We start from the raw sequence: 19,666 nt of genomic DNA on the forward strand, positions 1-19,666 counted from the left end.
AACATACATAAATTATATCCTCATTTTACTTATATTTGTTTCCCCCAGATTGTTAGCTATTTAAAGACAGGCCTGTGCCTTTTCTGTTTGTTTCCCAGCATTTACTTAATATCTAGCAGAGTTTTTGCCAACTTAGTTCTCGGTAAACCTTTAACATATAAATAAAATATTTTTACAGAGAGCCATGGTAATTAAAATCAACTCCAGAGCTTTAGAAAAATATATTTGAATGCTAAATACATAATGTTTCTTGGTCAAGACGAGCGTCTTAGACTAAAGGACTATGGAAAAGGTAAAACACATAATAGAACATTTTGGGCTTCCCCAGTCCTCAAATTTACCATGTTACCTGCAGGCAGAGCTTCAAGAGACCTATCTCTCTCTAACTGATAAGGAGGTAACTGTTCAAAACTGGGCTGGAGCTTCCTGTAAAAACTGACTGTTAAGAATATTTGTCTCAAGAAGGCATCAGCTCTTTGGGTGACATCAAACCCTTATTAAACTTTCTGTATTTTAGGTGAGAAAGAGAGAGTGGGAAGACACAATGTTTGGTCCTTCACCTTCAGCAATTTTCTCCAAAACTCCAAAATAATACTAAATGCTTAAGAAAATTTACAATTATTATTGTTAGTTTTATTGAAATAGTTAATAAAGTACTGTCTTGATAGAGTGTGAAATAAAACATAGTGTGGAGCTCTCCTATACTAGCAGGGGACTCTGAAGCTATTTCTTTTTATGGGTTTCATGTTCTCTTTTATTTAGTTCATATATATATATATATATAGAAGAGTTTTGAGATTGAAGGATTGAGTTGGATTTAAGAACATGAAACATCTGAGTTATTATTGAGAAAATATGATTACACTGAAACCACTAAAGAATTATACTGTACATAGAAATATATAAAAATGGATCTTAACATTTACATATTGATCTGTCTGTACCTAAAACCTGATCAAAACATTTGTACAAAATGAAAGATAAGGAGAAGGAAAAGAGTGGTTTTCATGTCTTATATTAATTTCTTCATGAGCAAGAGTTGTTGATTAAGTAATAGTTTAAGACTAATAAAAGTAGGAAAATGTATGTACCCAACCTCAGTTTGAGTCTCCAGTCCCAATTTTTAAAAATTTATTTATTGATATTAGAGAGAGAGAAAGGGGGAGAGAGTGAAGAGATCACTCTCTTTCTCTATGTGCTGTGACCAGGGATCGAGCCCACAACCTTTGTTCTTGACTCAATATTTTTGTCATTTATTTTATCAAGGGCTAACTTTGCCATCCAACAAATCCATCACTTTCATAAAAAATAACTAAAAAAACACACATATTATGATTTTCTAAAAAGAAAAATGAAAACAAAAAAACAACTCTTTATTTAACAACTCCTTTTAATTATTTATTTCACATTTTTTGTTATAATTATAAAATGGAATAGAGAGAAAATTCTAAATTATTTTGCATTTGATCATAAGTAAAAATGTTCATATAAATGAGGTATTTAAGATGATCATAATAAATCTAAATATTACCAAGATATATAATAAGTACACTTGATATTCAAAATTAATACACTATTATGCAATACATCTGATAATATACAGTTATAAATACAAATTTGTGGATTTTTCATAAATTTCAGATATCTTTTAATTTAACAACATCTCAGGATAAGGACATCTGTGTGGCTATAACAGTAATAAAAGACTTGAAATCATTATATAAATGTTTCAAATAAATATCCAATTGAGTTTCACTGATAGAAGTATGATATAGATATTATGAGAAATATATTTTTGTTATAAGTAATACCAGTCAGCATGTAATAGAATATGATATTTAATTTGAAATTCAAAATCTTTAAAAATGATACTGTATAAAAAATTAAAAGAGAGCAATATGGACAGTAGGGAGTTAATACATATGAAGGATTTAAGAATTATTAGCTCTTAGAAAAATAAGACTAAGGAGAAATGGCTTTTTTTGTATTTCTGTCATATAGAAGTTTTAGTAGTTCATTATCTATTATTTTTATAAACATTATTGGCATATTAATATAATTTGGAAAAAAATTTTTACTCAAACTAGGAAACAAATAAAAAAACTAATAATAGATTTTTAACTCCTCGAACACAGATTCATGTCTTAACAATCATTATGTAACCTTTAGTACATGGCATGTTGTCCTTCACATAAAAGTTGGTCGATCATTAATGTTGAATCAATGAATATATTAACAGAGAAGATTAACCAATAATGAAATAGTACACAGTGCAAGAAAGCAAGCTTTCTACTAGAATATTGAAAAAAAAAAAGGCTCTATGACTATCATACTGGAATATAATGCAGGTCATAATTGTAAAATATACCTTCTTACCATTTCTAAAATCCACTTGAAAAACATTTTGTTATTTTATAGCACATTATGCTGTAGAATCATTTGCATTAAGTGGGAGGTTAGTATAATTTGTTCCCCTGCACCTTAAAATAAGGAGATATGTTGGTTAAGAGCACAAATGTTGGCATGAGGTAAAACTGTTTCTAAACCTGGTATACCACATAAAGGTTATAATCTGCATATGGATGTTTCCATCTGTAAACGTGGATTGTAATAGTAGGATAATTTCTAAGGGTGTTGTGAGAATTAAGTGAGATTATATTTTGAAAATCCCAGGCATGGGATAAGTTATTGATGTAGTCTACCTCATTAATTATTTTCTATGTGTTTTAGATTATTTTCTTAATTGTATATTCATACTTTTGATTATATTGTCATTATAAACCCATCTATTTATATTGTCACTTCAAAGTACTTAGTAAAGTGCTGTGTACAAAACACGTGGTAATTATATGAATAGATTGGTAGACACAAATACTTGGGATTTCCAGTACTACTTACTATTTATTTAGTGTAGATCAGTACCAGAAAGGACACAGATATGTTTCTCTTGTTTGCCCATGGAGCTTAAACAAGGTCTGAAGTCTAAGTGGAGTCATAATAAATACCTGTAGCTTGAGAAACCCCTCTCTCTGCTTTACTATTTTTAATTAAGAATTATTTGTGAGAAAAAAGGATGATGGAGTAAAGTTGTATTAGAGAAAGGGAAGTTATCTTAGAAGTGAGGCAAGATTTTAACAGCAAATCTCAAGCTTGGGAAAGCAAAAGATGATAAAATGTCAGGCCATATGATGACAACTTACAGCAGAGAATCTGTATTAATGGATAAAAAAGGTGAGGTAGTCTAAGTGGGAAAGGTAAAGAGAAGTCAAAATATGAGAAAATCAAGTATTATGGGAAAATTAAATTTGGGAGAGAAAATGTTTGATGTTATATTTTCCTCACAAAGCTTGGGCTGCATTTAACATGTTTTCTAAATCCAAAGGAGATGAATGTACTTTATAGATATATGATATTAATAATAACACTAAAAATACTTAAAAACTATTACTATAACACTAGATTCAACTGTATCAATAAACTAACTGAAAGTCACAAATATACATAATTATCTTTCAGGTCTTTAAACTAAAAAATTCTTAGGCAATTTTGTGAGTGTGCATTTGCCTGATACTTATAAATAAAAGACTTTAATAGCAAACAATTAAAATTTTTATCACTCAAAATAAGCATTTTAACTCATTTTATTGAAATCACAAAAGAAGGGGAAATTGACTAAGTGTCTTCATATTTTATATCATTAACACTATGAGTAAATATTATTTGGCAAAAAAAAGCGCAGGTTGGAGAGTGTGAAATTGAAAGTGAACTCCTTCTGTTAGATATTGATTAAATTGAATGCTAATTTCCTAGATCCCGCAAGTTAGAATTTAGAGTCAGATTTTTTTAATTTAGCCTGCAGATTAATATCTGCTTACACATATAGTTTCAAATTTTCATACAGTTTTGAGATTTACTTCTATTTACTTTTAGCCACTGGAAATGGTGTCTGAAAATGGGTCTAGTACAAAATTGTCCATGGTAAAAGTACATATAATCTTTCCACAACCATGTATTTAAATTTTATTTAAAATAAATAAAATATAAATAATAAACTGCTCTTTAAAAGCACTCAGGTTTTAAAGTAGTGAAGAAAAAGAGTTTATTCCCAGTCAATAATTTAGTTGTATTCAAAATATCTTTAAATCTTAGAAATAACAATAATTTTGGAACCTATATGTCTTCAGTATTTGCATTGTGTGGCAGAAAGCATTTTAACTTGGGGTAAAATTATAAAGATATAACCTTTTAATAATATCATTCATTATTAGCTCTTCTCAGTGGCTACATTAAGAAATTAGTGATGCAAACAACATGAAAGTGAGAAAAACGCTAGTAGTAAGATGATTATAAAATAATCATTTCTTTACACTTTGGTTACCAGTTTGAAGAAAATTTGCTGTCTAAGAGAATGTCAACTATAGAATTTTTCCCATTATGTCCTTACTTTAGTCTCCAATATAATACATTTTAGTGAAATCATGAGAGAGACCAGATAAAGTCCAAAATAAGTTTGGAAATACCCAAGAAGTTACTTGTAATTATCATATTGATATCAATGCCTTGAAGCCACAGTTTCACTATCACAGAGGGCATAGTTATTTAGCAAAGTATGACTATATATACCTTCTGTAAGCAAATGCATAACAAAAATTCACAGTTCTTACACTGACAAAATTTTTACCTAATATTTCACTTGAAGTTGCTTAATATAAACACAGAAAATGCATTTACTTAAAGTAGGCATGTGGTATAGCATAAGAAAAACTGTGATAGAACAGTTCTATATTATGATTGTAGTGGTATTCACACAAAACTACACATGATAAAATTTCATAGAACTACACATACACATACGCAAGTACATAAAAATACACACATGGGGACTTTATATGTTCTGTGGATTATAACAATGTCATTTTCCTAGTTTTGACATGGTACTATAGTTTTACCAAAGCCAAGTTTTCGAGAACATTGGTGAGGAGTACGTGGGTCCTCCTTGTATATATTTTCATATTTTCTCATCAGTCTATAATTATTTCAAAATTAATCTTTAAAAAGGGGGAGGGGAATTTAAGATAATATCCACCAGAAACAAAACTTTGACCTAATTTTGAACCTAAAACCAACTGGAAAAAATAATTATATGAGTGATTAGGAAAATTGAACATTGATTAACTTGCTATTAAGTCAATGTGCTAGCCGTAGCCGGTTGTCTCAATGATAGAGTGTTGGCTCAGTGTGTGAAGGTTTTGGGTTTGATTCTTGGTCAGGGCACACAGAAGAAGTGCCCATCTGCTTCTTCACCCCTCATCCTCTCCCTTCTCCCTCTCTCTCCCACCACTCATGCAACCATGGCTCAATTGAAACGAGGTAGCTCCAGGCGCTGAGGATGGCTCAATAGTATCTGCCTCAGGTGCTAAAAAGAGTTCAGTTGCTGAGCAACAGAGCAACATCCCAGATGGGCAGGGTATTACCCCCTAGTGGGCTTGCCAGGTGTATCCTGGTCAGGGCACATGCAGCAGTCTCTCTCTGTCTCCATTTCTCTCACTAAACTAAAAAAAAAAGAAAAAAAAAGTTGATGTGCTAATTTTTTTAAGTATAAGTGTTTTTGTTTACTTGAAAGTACTATTATATAAAACAAGTCATAAGTAAGAATATTTTCCCTGGATTTAAAAGCTAAATTAAATACTGAAAGAACAAACAATCAAGAAAAACTGCAATACTTTATATATTTGAAGATTTACCAAGTTTACCTCATTGGGGCTATTTCGCAGCTGTGCTGTTCTACAGCCCTGCTGTATCACAGTTGAGTTGCTTGCACTGCATAACGTTTCTTCCAATCACTGCACCCAAAATGATTTTGCAATGAAGGCCTTTGGTTGAATAAAACATAACTTGTTAAGTGTGTTTGGGGCAACTTGACAATAATTGACGGAGTCTCTCTTGCTCTTTATCTCTAAGCTTTTGGCAGTGTTTATTCTACATTTTGTTTATGGATTTGAAATATTTTTTGAAAATGGCCTAATTTTTTTACTTCAATTTTTTAAGCTGAAACATTAGCAACTACTTCTCACTGAAATGTAATTTATTGGTTGTAACTGCCTTTTAAAGAGGAAATTATGAGTTAGAGATTTAAAAACCTTTACAATATCCTGTGGGGCAACTGTTCCTCAGCCATCTTGTTTTCTGTATGTGAGGACCTTAGCTGGTTACTCTATCCTCTCTTCTGGGTATGAGCCAGTATTAAATTTAATGACAAAATTCTCCTGAGGACTGTAATCAACTCTCTTATTCAAAATAACACATAAACTCATTTTGTCTATAATTAATTGAAACTAGATTCTAAATTTAGATTAATACAACCATAAACTTTAGCTCAAGTACTTAAAATGATGTAACCTTGGGGAAGTTACTTAATAGTTATACCCTTAGCCTCACAATAGATTGTGAGGACAAGACTACATACCTTATATTTTTATTATAATCTTTGAGAACTAAAGAAAAGAATTTATAAAATATCTTGCCCAGAAATATAATATAATGTATGTGTGTGTTTATAAGAGCAATTAATATTTGGTATACTATGCTGAACCAGTTCTTATCAATCTTGGATAAAGTTAATCAGGTTATCAGCACAAAGCAGAAAAATACAATGACTGAAAATAGCCGATCATTTTAATTGGCACATATTCTGGTTAATTTTGTGTGGCAGTTTGACTGAGGAAAAGGATGCCCAGGGAGCTGGGACAATATTATTTCTAGGTGTGTCTATGAGGGTGTTTTCAGCAGAGATTTATATTTGTTATCAGTGGACAAGTAAATATAACCAATGAAGATAGTCATTATCTAGTTTGTTAAGGGGCTCCACTAAAAAATGGAGGAAAGAAGAATGTGTTCTTTTTGTTTGAACTGTGACATCAATCATCTTGTGTGCCACATAGGTTTTTCTGTTTCTCAGGCCTTTGTACTCAGACTGAACTAAACAATGTCTTTCCTAAGCTTCTAGCTTGCATACTGCAGATCATGGGACTCCTCGGCCTTCATAATTGCATGAACCAATTCCTGAAATCTCTCTCTCTGTATATATATGTTGAATGTTATTTATCTGGAAAACCCTGGCCAATACAGCACAGAATATTAATGATGAATGTAAACTCTTTATATTACCATGTCTTTTTTGAAATAACAAAAACAAATAAAGAATAAAAAATATTATTGCTCTGCTTAAAAGCTCTCAACATAGCATTCAGTAAGGGTAATTGATATAACTAAAATCTTACAACAACAAAAAAGTAAATTCTGGCCTTTCTTTTAGTCTATAAAAATGATATATGCAGAAAATGAATAGCTATAGCAAAGCACTGTGCCAGGATATATATTCTGGTACCTCATAAAATTAAACAAACATATATCCCCATTCAGTTGAGAGTTTTAGAAATAGTTCACACAGGAAAATAAATTTAAAAGTATCTGTGGGAAAAATTACTTTATTCTTCACTCCATTTGATAAGAATCCAATGTACATTTCGCTTGCTCTTTTTTTTTTCTTTCATTCTATGCTATTGTACTCTATTTGCTTCAGGGAAGATGAAAATAACATTTTTCTATATAAGCTACAATACAGAACAAGGCATTCTTGCTTTACTAGTAAAAAAATAAAGACAAAAGTAATCAAAATCAGAAAAGCTAAAATAGCCTTACCAAGCTAATTATGGGGATTGCTTTCAGCAAACAATATTTCAGATTTATAGTGCATTAATCTATTTATCAATATAGCTGCAGATTTTGGATGCCTTATGCTATTTTAACATGAAAATTTTTATGCTTTTATAAACTTGTATATTATATTTCCTGTAATGTAAATATTTTTATTGACTTTTTTAAATAGGAAAATTTGAGTCTAATGCTTCTCAATATTTGCTTGCTGTAATAGATTTGTCTCTGCATATTAGTGGGACATTATACTGTCATATAGAATACTTGGAGGACTTAGATAATCCCTAAGAATCTTTCCAACATAATTTCTGTAAAACTTATTTTTTATATGGGACATAAAGACATGCATATATCTGAATGGATAGCATTGATGCATTTCTTTTAATGTCTAAATGATTGGAATGATTAAAGAAATATATCAGCTACTTTTCTCAGTGCCTTGTTGTACTTATCAGGTCACATATGAGTGATAGAGAAAATCAGGCCACTGTCCCTTTCTTTACAGAGCTCTGCTTTAAGTAGAGAGGCATGATTAATGTACTTGAATCTCTATTTTCAGAGGACATCAACATGATTCTGTCTTCCTATCTCTTCCCATTTAACAAATAAAACTCCTTTGTGATTAATAGCCAATATCTTTTTTTTTTTTTGTATTTTTCTGAAGTTGGAAACTGGGAGGCAGACAGACTCCTGCAAGCGCCTGTTGGATTCACCCGGCATGCCCAACAGGGGGCGATGCTCTGCCCATCTGGGGTGTTGCTCTGTTGCAACCAGAGCCATTCTAGCGTCTGAGGCAGAGGCCATAGAGCCACCCCCAGTGCCCGGGCCAACTTTGCTCCAATGAAGCCTTAGCTGTGGGAGGAGAAGAGAGAGACAGAGAAGAAGGAGAGGGGAGGGGTGGAGAAGCAGATGGGCACTTCTCCTGTGTCCCCTGGCCAGGAATTGAACCCAAGACTCCTGCAAGCCAGGCCGACGCTCTACCACTGAGCCAACCGGCCAGGGCCCCAATAAAATATATTGGGCATAAAATTCTTTAGTTGCAGGAACATTGACCAGTAATCTTCAATGTATATCTTCAAGTCACCTGTACTTTTTTCTTATCTCAAAAGACTCTTCTTACCTTATATGGCTTACCTACTTACCCTCTCATTTCTTTCTCTCTTCTTTAAACTAGACAGCTCTAGCCTACTTGTCTCTCCTGAGTCTGTGGGGATGGAGTAAGCTAAGAGAATATTGTTACAACCTAATAAGACAGTCTGACTAAAAAACAGAATTAATAATAAGCATGCTTTCAGAATACTTTATAGTTATATTACACCACGCGTTCCCCCTATTTACCAGCACACGAATAATGATTCAGCATAATAACAATGAATGACTTACTCCTATAATGTGGAATATTTAAGATACTGCAAATTTAACAGAGAAAACAAAAACGAAGTTACTCAATAAAGGAATTTGGAGCCTCTTTCTCCTCCAACTACCAAAAACATTAGATACAGCTAAATCACCCTTAGCTAGAGTAGCAAAAACCTCTTATCAAAGGCCTACTTATTTCTACTCTTATTAATACATTGTGGTAAATATAAAAACAAGTATGAAACATAATAAAAGGTAAAGAGAAACAAAGTCTGAAATGAAAAAGCAACGTTATATAACCCCAACAGACTCAAATATGATACCAATGTTAGAATTACTTTATAAGAAAGATAAAATAACTATGATAATATTTTAAGAGATTTAAGAAAAAGAAGACAACCTGCAAGAACAGAGAGATGACTTTAAAAAGAGTTGGAATCTCAAAGAAAATATTGAAAAGAAATATCAGAAATCAGAAACACTGAAACAAAAGTGAAAAGTGGCTTTGATAAACTTATTGCTAGATGAAACATGTCCCAGGAAAAAGAAAAACAGTGAGCTTTATATTTATAGTTTGATAAAAACTTCCGGAACTAAAATGTTAAGAATCAAGAATGAGCTAGGATAGGGGAAAAAAGAATATTCGAGAATGTGAATCAGTTACAAAAGGTGTAACATAGCATAACAAGAATACAAGAAAGAAAACAAATAGAGAAATAGAAGAAATACTTGAGGTAATAATTGAGCAACAGACACCAAACCACATATCCTAGAAGTCCAGAAAACTCCAAGCAAAAATGAATACACACACACACGCACGTGCACACACACACTCACACACACACACACACACACACAAGCCTAGGCCTATTATATTCAAATGATGTAACCTCAAAGACAAAGATAAGACTTTGAAGATGATGGAAAACATTTATGTATTGAGAAGGAAAAGATTTACAGTGGTCTTCTCATCAAAAACCGTACAAACACCAGTTGAATGTACTGAAACATTTAAAGTGGTGAGAATAAAAGAAAACTAGAATATTATACTCTGTGATATTATACTTCAAATGGGAAAAAGAAAGAAAGACTTTCTCAGGCAATTAATAACTAAAGGAATTAAATAGCAGTAGATCTTCTCTGCAAAAAAATAAAAATGTTTTAAAGTACTTTAGGAAAAAGTAAAATGATATAGGCCAAAAACTTTGATCTATACAAAGAAAAGAAGAGCATCAGAAAAGGAATAAATAATGGTAAAATAAAATGTTTTATTTTTTTTATTGTTAATAGATCTGAAATATAACTGTTTGAAGAAATGAGAACAACACTGGGTTAAGTGACTTGATCATATGGGTAAGTGAAACAGATGGCAGCAGTGGCACAGAATCTTGACATAGAGGTCAGGGATACTCTGTTGTCAGTTACCTGCACTACTCTTGACGTGGCACACTGTGTTTTTTTGAAGGCAGACTTAGATTTGTTAGGATTACATGCTGGAAACTATAGGTCAACCACTAAAATATTTATACAAAAAGTATAATTGAAATGCTCAGAGAGGAGAGAAAATGAATTATAGAAAAGTTCAGTTTAAACTAGATAAGGCGGGAAAAGTGGTGAAGGAAAGAAACAAAGAATAAGTACAAGTAGAAAACAATTACAAACAGGGTAGATATAAATTCAACTATATCAATATTAGATTTATAGTGAAGAGTCTAAAATCATCATATAAGTGATAGAAATTGAGAATAAGAAAAAAGAAAACCCAACTATCTGTGACCTTTAACTATTCAGACATTAAAAATAAAGAGACAGAGAAAGAGATATACTGCTAATATTAATCTAAGAAAGTTGGAGTAGTGATATTAATTTCAGACAATGCAGATTTTAAACAATGAATATTATTAGGAATTAAAAGAAGAATTTCAAAATAGGTCACTTCTCCAAGAAGACATAACAATTCTTAACAGGTGTGTGCATACCTAACAACAGAGTATCAAAATGCATAAGGCAGAAACTCATAGACCTGCAAGTAGAAATGACAAATTCACTATTACAGTTTGAGACTTTACCACTCTCACTAATTGATAAATAACACAGGCAGAAAATCAGAAAGAAAATGGCTGATCTAAACAGCACTATCATCAACATGATATAATTGACACTATAAAATATACAGTATTTTCAAGTTCACAGGGAAGAGCCACAAAAATAGATCAAATTTTCAGCCATAAATTACACCTTAACAAATTTAGAAAATAGAAATCACAAAAATCATGTTTTTAAACTATATGAAACTAAACTAGAAAGATAGCTTAAAGATACCCAATTATTTAGAGATTAAACCATACACATCCAAATAATACTTTAGTCAAAGAAGTAATCACAAAAGAAATTAAAATATATATTGAACTAAATAAAAATGAATATACAATTTATCAGAAACAATAAAAGCACTGCTTAGATTAAACTTTATAACATTCAATGCAAATATTAGAAAAAAGAAATATAATAGCAACAATATAAATAATAATCCTTTTCTACTTTAGAACACTAAAGAAGAATATAAGTTTAAAATAAAGCAGGCAGAATAAAAAAAATAAGGTAGAAGGAAAAAAATTGAAAACAAAAAAACTACAAGGACAATCAATAAACCAAAAACTAGATTTCATTTTTTTAATTTTTATTTGTTGATTTTTTTAGAGAAATACAGGAAGGGAGAGAGAAAGAATGAAAGAGAGAGGGAGAGGGAGAGAGAAGGAAACATCAATTTGTTGTTCCACTTATTTATTACATTCATTGGTTCATTTTTGTATGTGCCCTGACCTGGGATTGAACCCACGATCTTGGCATATTAGGATGATGCTCTTGGCATATTAGGATTCTGCTACCTGGCCAAGGATAAAAACTACATTTATAATAAAATATTATAAAACTAATAAACCTCCAGTTGGAATAACAGACTAAAAAGAGACAAATTACCATTATCTGGAATGATATAGGGACCTTTACTACTGATCCTATAAACAAAAAATAATTATAAAGCTATACTATGTATAATTTTTAATAAATTAGAGAAAATGGGTCAATTCTTAAAAGACACAAATTACAAAAATGTACCTAAGGGGATATAGACAATCTAAATAGGCTCAGATCTGTTCAAGAAATTAAATAAATATTCATCTCCCACCAAAGAAAGTACTGGGTCCTAGAATAATTCACTGGTGAATTTGACCCAGGATTTAGAGAAGAAATTTTACTAGGTCTCAGCTATGTCTTCCAGAAACTAGAAGTGAAAGGAACACTTTCTAACTATGAGATTTGCATTACCCTAACACAGAATACAGATAAAGGCTTTAACAGGACAGGAGCCCTGAGCCTAATATTTCTCATGAAAAATAAATTTAAAAATTTTCAGGAAAATAGTTAAAACATAATTACAAAAATATTTTTATTTTATTATTATTATTTTTTTTTTGTATTTTTCTGAAGCTGGAAACGGGGAGAGACAGTCAGACAGACTCCCGCATTTGCCCGACCAGGATCCACCCGGCACGCCCACCAGGGGCGATGCTCTGCCCACCAGGGGGGCGATGTTCTGCCCCTCCGGGGCGTCGGTCTGCCGTGACCAGAGCCACTCTAGCGCCTGGGGCAGAGGCCAAGGAGCCATCCCCAGTGCCCGGGCCATCTTTGCTCCAATGGAGCTTTGGCTGCGGGAGGGGAAGAGAGAGACAGAGAGGAAGGAGGGAGGGGTGGAGAAGCAAATGGGCGCTTCTCCTATGTGCCCTGGCCAGGAATCGAACCAGGGTCCCCCACACGCCAGGTCGATGCTCTACCACTGAGCCAACTGGCCAGGGCCACAAAAATATTTTTATATCACCACCAAGTGAGATTTATTCTGAGTATGCAAGTTTGGTTCAAAATATGAAAATCAATCAGTATAATCTACCATATTAATAACCTAAAGAAAATCATATCATCAACCTTCAGGGGAAAAGCATTTGACAAAATTCAATACCTGATAATGATTAAAAAAAAATGAAAACTAGAAATGAGGGTAATTTCTTCAACTCAATAATGAATATCTGTTTAATATCCATAGCTATATCATACTTGTGAGAAACTGGATGCTTTCTTCTAAGATTGGGAACTAGTAAGGATGTCTTCTCTGATCATCGTATTCAAAATTGCACTGAAACTCCTAGTTAGTGCAGTTGGACTGGAAAAAAATAAATAAAAAGTATACAGATTGGAAAAAAAAGAATTATAATTTACTTTATTTAGAGATGATATGATTTTCTATGGATAGAGTCCCAAATACTTAACAAAAAACAACCAAAAATTCCTAGAACTAATAAGTGATATATAGAAAGTTCGGAGGATACAAGGTTAATATAAAAAAAAATCAACTGTTTTCTTTTATGCTGAAAAAAATATGGAATTAAAAAAAAATTAAATATTATTGGGAAAACAGCTGGATTAAGCTTGTTCACTTATACTTTGCCTGATTAATGCATGAGCATGTGGCTGTGCCATGAGTGTATAATATATGCAACAATAATCTGTTAAATGGAAATACCCCAACACTTTCTGGCTCTGCAGTTTCTCCCCTGTTTACAGAATCCAATATGGACCTGCTTGGTCTCAACCACTGGCATTACAAATACTGTTTATGATAGCCCTGAAAAAGAATTATATATATAATCTGTATATCTATATATGGGAAACTACAAAACTGATGAAAGAAATTAAAGAAGATCTCAATGGAGAGATACATTTCTGAATCAGAGGACTCAATATTGTTAAGATATAAAGTATTGCTAATTTCATCTATAGATTCAACACAATCCCTATCAAAATCACAATATGGTATTTCATAAATATGAACAAAATGATTATAATGTTATTATGGAAAAGCAAAACTTCATAGTACCCAACACAATACTGAAAAAAATATGAAAAAAATTGGAGGATTTACACTACCCAACTTCAAGACTTACAATAAAGCACACTGAAAAAGGCAGGATGGTATAAATGAACAAGTAAGTACATAGACCTGCAGCAAACCCTTCATAATACTTACTAGGTTATAAAAATTTCATCTCCAGTTCAGGCAGGAGTGAACATTGTATTTTTGAATACTAATTTTTATTATACAGAATCACAGTTTACTAAACCCAGATCTTCTTTCAGGACTGATGGAATATTTCCTCAAATTCTAGTAATGATTTAGGCCCTTAGTCTTCAACAGTTCTTTCTGGAAATTTCCTTTGACTATACAGAGTCAATTCCTACGGTTCTTCTACCTTCTGGGACTGACTGTTTAAGATGACTAATCTGTAGGAGCATGCAGATGCTGCCCTACTTCCACCTGAAGATCACCATGAAGAGCTATCCGAGGTGTGCAGATTCCTGTGGGGTCACCAGACACTGTCACTACACTGAAGCCTAACTTTTCTTTTGGCCCCATTTTGTTTCCTTGTCTTACCCTTCAAGTTTTATTTCTGAGATCATTTTAGATAAATTCCACTCATGAAGAATCCAGATCACAACAGCATTAATGAAGATTATATAGTAGCAGTGTATTGAAATAAGTTTTTTTGTTGTTGTTGTTCATAGGTATCTATAGATAAAACCTAAGGATGAATACAGAAGACCTATAAACTAAAACAGTTCCTCACGTATAAACTGAGATAGTGTCTCCATCAAATTAGATGTACTTTTGAGTAAGAACATCTATCAAGGCAGAAAGCCCAGGATATTTAGGTTTTAATAAAAGGAAACCAATAACCTAGAGGTCTGTACAGTCATTTCTGCTCTGTTCTTTCTAGTCCTATATATTTCTCTCATATGGTCCCTAAGGATTTGCTTGTTGCAGGACTGTGGTCTACATGTTTGTTTTCCATCCTCCCAAAAGGATAAAAATATTGGAAAAGTAAACTCTGTGCTTGCCTGAGACCACAGCTATCATCTGTCATGTGATCCAAGGAAATAGATAAAGAAATTGCAGAGAGAAGGCATAGAGTGAGTGATTTTTTTTTCTTTTTAACAAAATGCAAGGTTTCTTACCATATCTTCTGAGCCTTAGTTTCTTGTCTAATTTTTAACGGAAGTCACAAAGATAAAATATTTATTTTTTAACATAAACACAAAACCCCCATACTCTATAAAGTATTCAACCAAGATAATTCTTTTTAACGTTTAACATTGCCTTACCAGATGGTTATATTTTGCAGTGTTTAAAGTGAAGTTATTTCATAAAAATTCCCTTGAGAAAAGGTTTAACTGGAAGATAAACTAAAGTGTATCAGCATATTTAACAAGTACCTCTACCTAGAAGTTTGCTGCTACATGGGAAAAGCTGCCAAAATCAGGACAGGGTTGTGTGTGTGTGTGTGTGTGTGTGTGTGTGTGTGTGTGTGTGTAAAATCTACAAATTTAAGGTTTGGACACATACAAGTATACACCATGTAATTTGACTTTTGAATGTTAATAAAAATATACCCAGGGTAGATTTCTGTCTTCACAATCTGTAACAATAAGTCTTTATGGACTATATCTTTTTGCCCTAAAGACCCTTTCAGAACAAAAAATAAAAGTGTTAAACACTTAAGCTGCCTAGAAGAAAACAGAAGTGGTGATATCTTCAATATTCAGTGAGGTGTTTTATTCCATAGTAGTCAAAGTTTAGCAGTAACCAGATTTGTAAAAAATTTATGAAATTTTTTTTGAATAAATTTTAATTTTTATAAAGATTTTATTTATTCATTATAGAGAGGGGAGAGAGAGAGAGAGAGAGAAAGAGAGAAGGGGGGAGGGGCAGAAAGCATCAACTCCCGTATGTGCCTTGACCAGGCAAGCCCAGGGTTTTGAACCGGCAACCTCAGCATTTCCAGGTTGATGCTTTATCCACTGCACCACCACAGGTCAGGCTTCTTGGATAAATTTTAATTAAATAAATAACTTATTTGTTGTATAATTACTATCAGTTAAATAATATCACTCAAATGGCATAAATAATGCAGTATATTTCATTCATTATGCACTGAAATGAGCTGATTTTCCCTTCTTTCAGTAATCTTATTTTTTGGTGAGTTTCAAAAAATTGATTCATATTTCAATTTCAAAATAATAACAATGTTAAGAACATTTGGAGAAAACTTGATTCATTATATAAGTTTTTAGATTGTGACAATAAGGGTTTTCTATCTTGTTTCATTCACCAATTTTATTTTCTAAAATTAAGTAGTACTCTGATCTTTTCTACGTGGCTGATCACCTCAATCAATAGTTGATATCTAAACACCGAAGACGTTTATGAAATGGACCATTTGAGTCACAAGTATAATCAAAATAACTGGGCTGTAAATGATTGGTCTGGTTATCAGATCATCCTAGAAACCAGATTAGGTAACCCAATCAGTAATCAAATTTCTCTGCTCAACCACCCAAGCAATTGAGCAAAGCTAATTAAGTGTCTCAATAACCAATTTCACATGCCTTATAGTCACCCACTGTGTTTCTAATCATATATAGCAACATCATTTGTATTTCTCTACCTGTTCCTTGTTTTTCATATAGTTCATTTTTCTACTCTATTTACTTTATTGTACTTGGATTGTTATGCTTAATTGTACAAGTAGATGCTCTAAAATAAATACCATTGGTTTATTGTTTCAGTGTCTTCATATAATAGATATTTATTTTACAACGTTCTAGGGAACATTTAGCTTTCCAAATAATAAAGACGACATTTTGTATCTATTTGGAATTTACCCATTTAAATAAGAAGCCCAGCAAGGCTGAAAGAACAAACATTCTGCAGCTCAAGAGAGTGCAATTATGGCAGTGCGTTGGGGATTTGAGACAACTTGATCTTTTTACTTTATTTTCAGAAACAAAACACTGACAACCTAAAATGATGAACTATTATTACCATTTCAACACAAATTTTTGCTAAATTGACTTATTCTGAAAAGTTTTTGCTCACTGCAACTTTTGGCATTAGCAAAGAAAATGGAAATGTATCCTATGTTTAAACTATTTCTAGGCTGCTAAAATATTTTATTTCCTTTACTTTGTGCTAGTTTATTTTCACAAATACAAGAAAAAATAAATATCAAAAATAAAAAAATAAGTACACAAAAATGTCTTAAATTACTCTCAAAGTGATCCAACTAATTGTCATCTAAAGCTTTTACCTAACTGTTTGGGTCAATATAAAAAATGATTAAATTCACCAAGACGGCCCTGGCCAATTGGCTCAGTGGTAGAGCGTCGGCCTGGCGTGCAGAAGTCCCGGGTTCGATTCCTGGCCAAGGCAAACAGGAGAAGCGTCCATTTGCTTCTCCACCCCTCCCCCTCTCCTTCCTCTCTTTGTCTCTCTTCCCCTCCTGCAGCGAGGCTCCATTGGAGCAAAAGATGGCCCGGGTGCTGGGGATGGCTCCTTGGCCTCTGCCCCAGGCGCTAGAGTGACTGGTCGCAACAGAGCGAAGCCCGGAGAGGCAGAGGATCGCCCCCTGGTGGGCAGAGCGTCGCCCCCTGGTGGGCGTGCTGGGTGGATCCCAGTGGGGTGCATGCGGGATTCTGTCTGACTGTCTCTCCCTGTTTCCAGCTTCAGAAAAAGAAAAAAAAAATTCACCAAGACATTGAGTAGTATCATTGTATATTATTAGATACTAAGTTCTTTCTTCCCTGAGTCATATATGTATTTTGTACTCTCATGGTAGAAAACTTTTGTCATAAGTAGAGAATTTATTTGTATCATTTTGCATTCTCAGTCAATTCTGTGTTGTGGTGAATCAAATTTGATGAAGAACGATCACTGAAAAATTACATCTAATCATGAATGTTTTGAGAAAATTGTGAATAATTAAACAGCATTCTTCTAGTAAACAATAGTTTGGTGATCATTCATTAGTAATGAAATGTTAAAAATTAAACATCATAATGGTTGACTCAATTGATTCTCAAATCACTAGTGAAGTGGCTGAGTTTAAAAGAAAATATGCATAAAAAATCAAGAGTGAATTATCAATTTCTCATTTTATTTTTTGTTTGAAATTTTTAAAATACACATTCAAAACAACAGTAATATGCAATAATAATTTCTAAAAAGAATACAAGGAACTGAAATGTTACAAAATCTCAATATGAATTTAGCTTGAATAGGTTCTCATATTTATATTCAGAACTTTGTTTTGTTTTTTGAGGTTTTTATTTGTTTACTTGTTGTCTGGACCACCTACTCACTGTCATTCACGATTAGGAAAAAAATGAGAGAAATATTTCAAAATTCAGAATATGTCCTGCTTAAAAATTTTAATGCAATATTTTTTATCCTATGATTAATGCAAAACTATTTATTAAAGCTTGCCTCAGAGATAACTACCTCTAAAGAATTGTGATTCTGTCTATAGATGGAAAAGAATATGATTTTTTTGCCTGCAAAATCAGAATTGGTAAGGAAATTTTTACTGAAAATCACTAAACTAGCTCTCTAACACATTTAACCATTTGATTTCTCTTGAAAACATACCTAACTCTTTAGAATATCTTAGGAAAATAAAAAACATGGCAATAGCTGCTCTATATTGATATCTTAGGAAACTCCTAAGTCAAACATCAATCTAGGCTCTGGCCTGTTGGCTCAGTGGTATAGCATCGGCCCAGCATGTGGAAGTCTGGGGTTTGATTTCTGGCCAGGGCACATAGGAGGAGCACATATCTGCTTCTTCACCCTTCCACCTCTCCTTTCTCTCTATCTCTCTCTTCTCCTTCTGCAGCCAAGGCTCTATTGGAGCAAAGCTGGCCCAGATGCTGAGGTTGGCTCCATGGCCTCTGCCTCAGGCACTTGAATGGCTCTGGTTGCAATGGAGCAAAGCCTCAGAACATCGCCCCTTTGTGGGCATGCCAGGAGGATCCTGGTTGAGTGCATGCAGGAGTCTGTCTCTCTGCCTCCCTGCTTCTCACTTCAGAAAAATACAATTTTTTTATTTTAAAAAAAGAACATCAATCTATCATTATTTCCATTCCTCTCCCATTTCCTCTTTCATTCCCTTTGTCAAAACAGGCATATAATTATCTCACATGACTAAATGGTTATTAATTTTAAAGTAGTAATGTGACTAGAGAATTAAAATAAACAGTATAAAAGAAATTCATATCATACATATTTTTATTTGTTCTCTGTATTTTGGTCTCCTATTCTCAGTCTCATTATTATTTAACCTATTAATTTATCTTTAAATCCCATTCAATTATGATGATTTCCTTTTACATAACAAGGTAACAATAAAAATATTTTAATATTATGACCACCTTAGTGGTCTTAAACACTTTGAAAGACTAAGAAAAAAATTATATTAATAGAGTGTCCACCACCAATTAAAAATATATTTACATTATATTTTTATTATATTATTATATGCCCTGCAAAGGGTTAGTGGATACAGAAGGTAGTAATTTAGTATTAGTTTGTTCTTATTTCAGGACTTTCATTTCTGTTCTCTAAAGCAGAATTTGGGAAATATTTCCTGTCTGTTCAATACTATGAAATGCTTGAATGATTAGGGGACTGACTATTCATTCTGTT

Source organism: Saccopteryx bilineata, chromosome 5 (assembly GCF_036850765.1).
Source record: "Saccopteryx bilineata isolate mSacBil1 chromosome 5, mSacBil1_pri_phased_curated, whole genome shotgun sequence".
NCBI lineage: Eukaryota > Metazoa > Chordata > Mammalia > Chiroptera > Emballonuridae > Saccopteryx > Saccopteryx bilineata.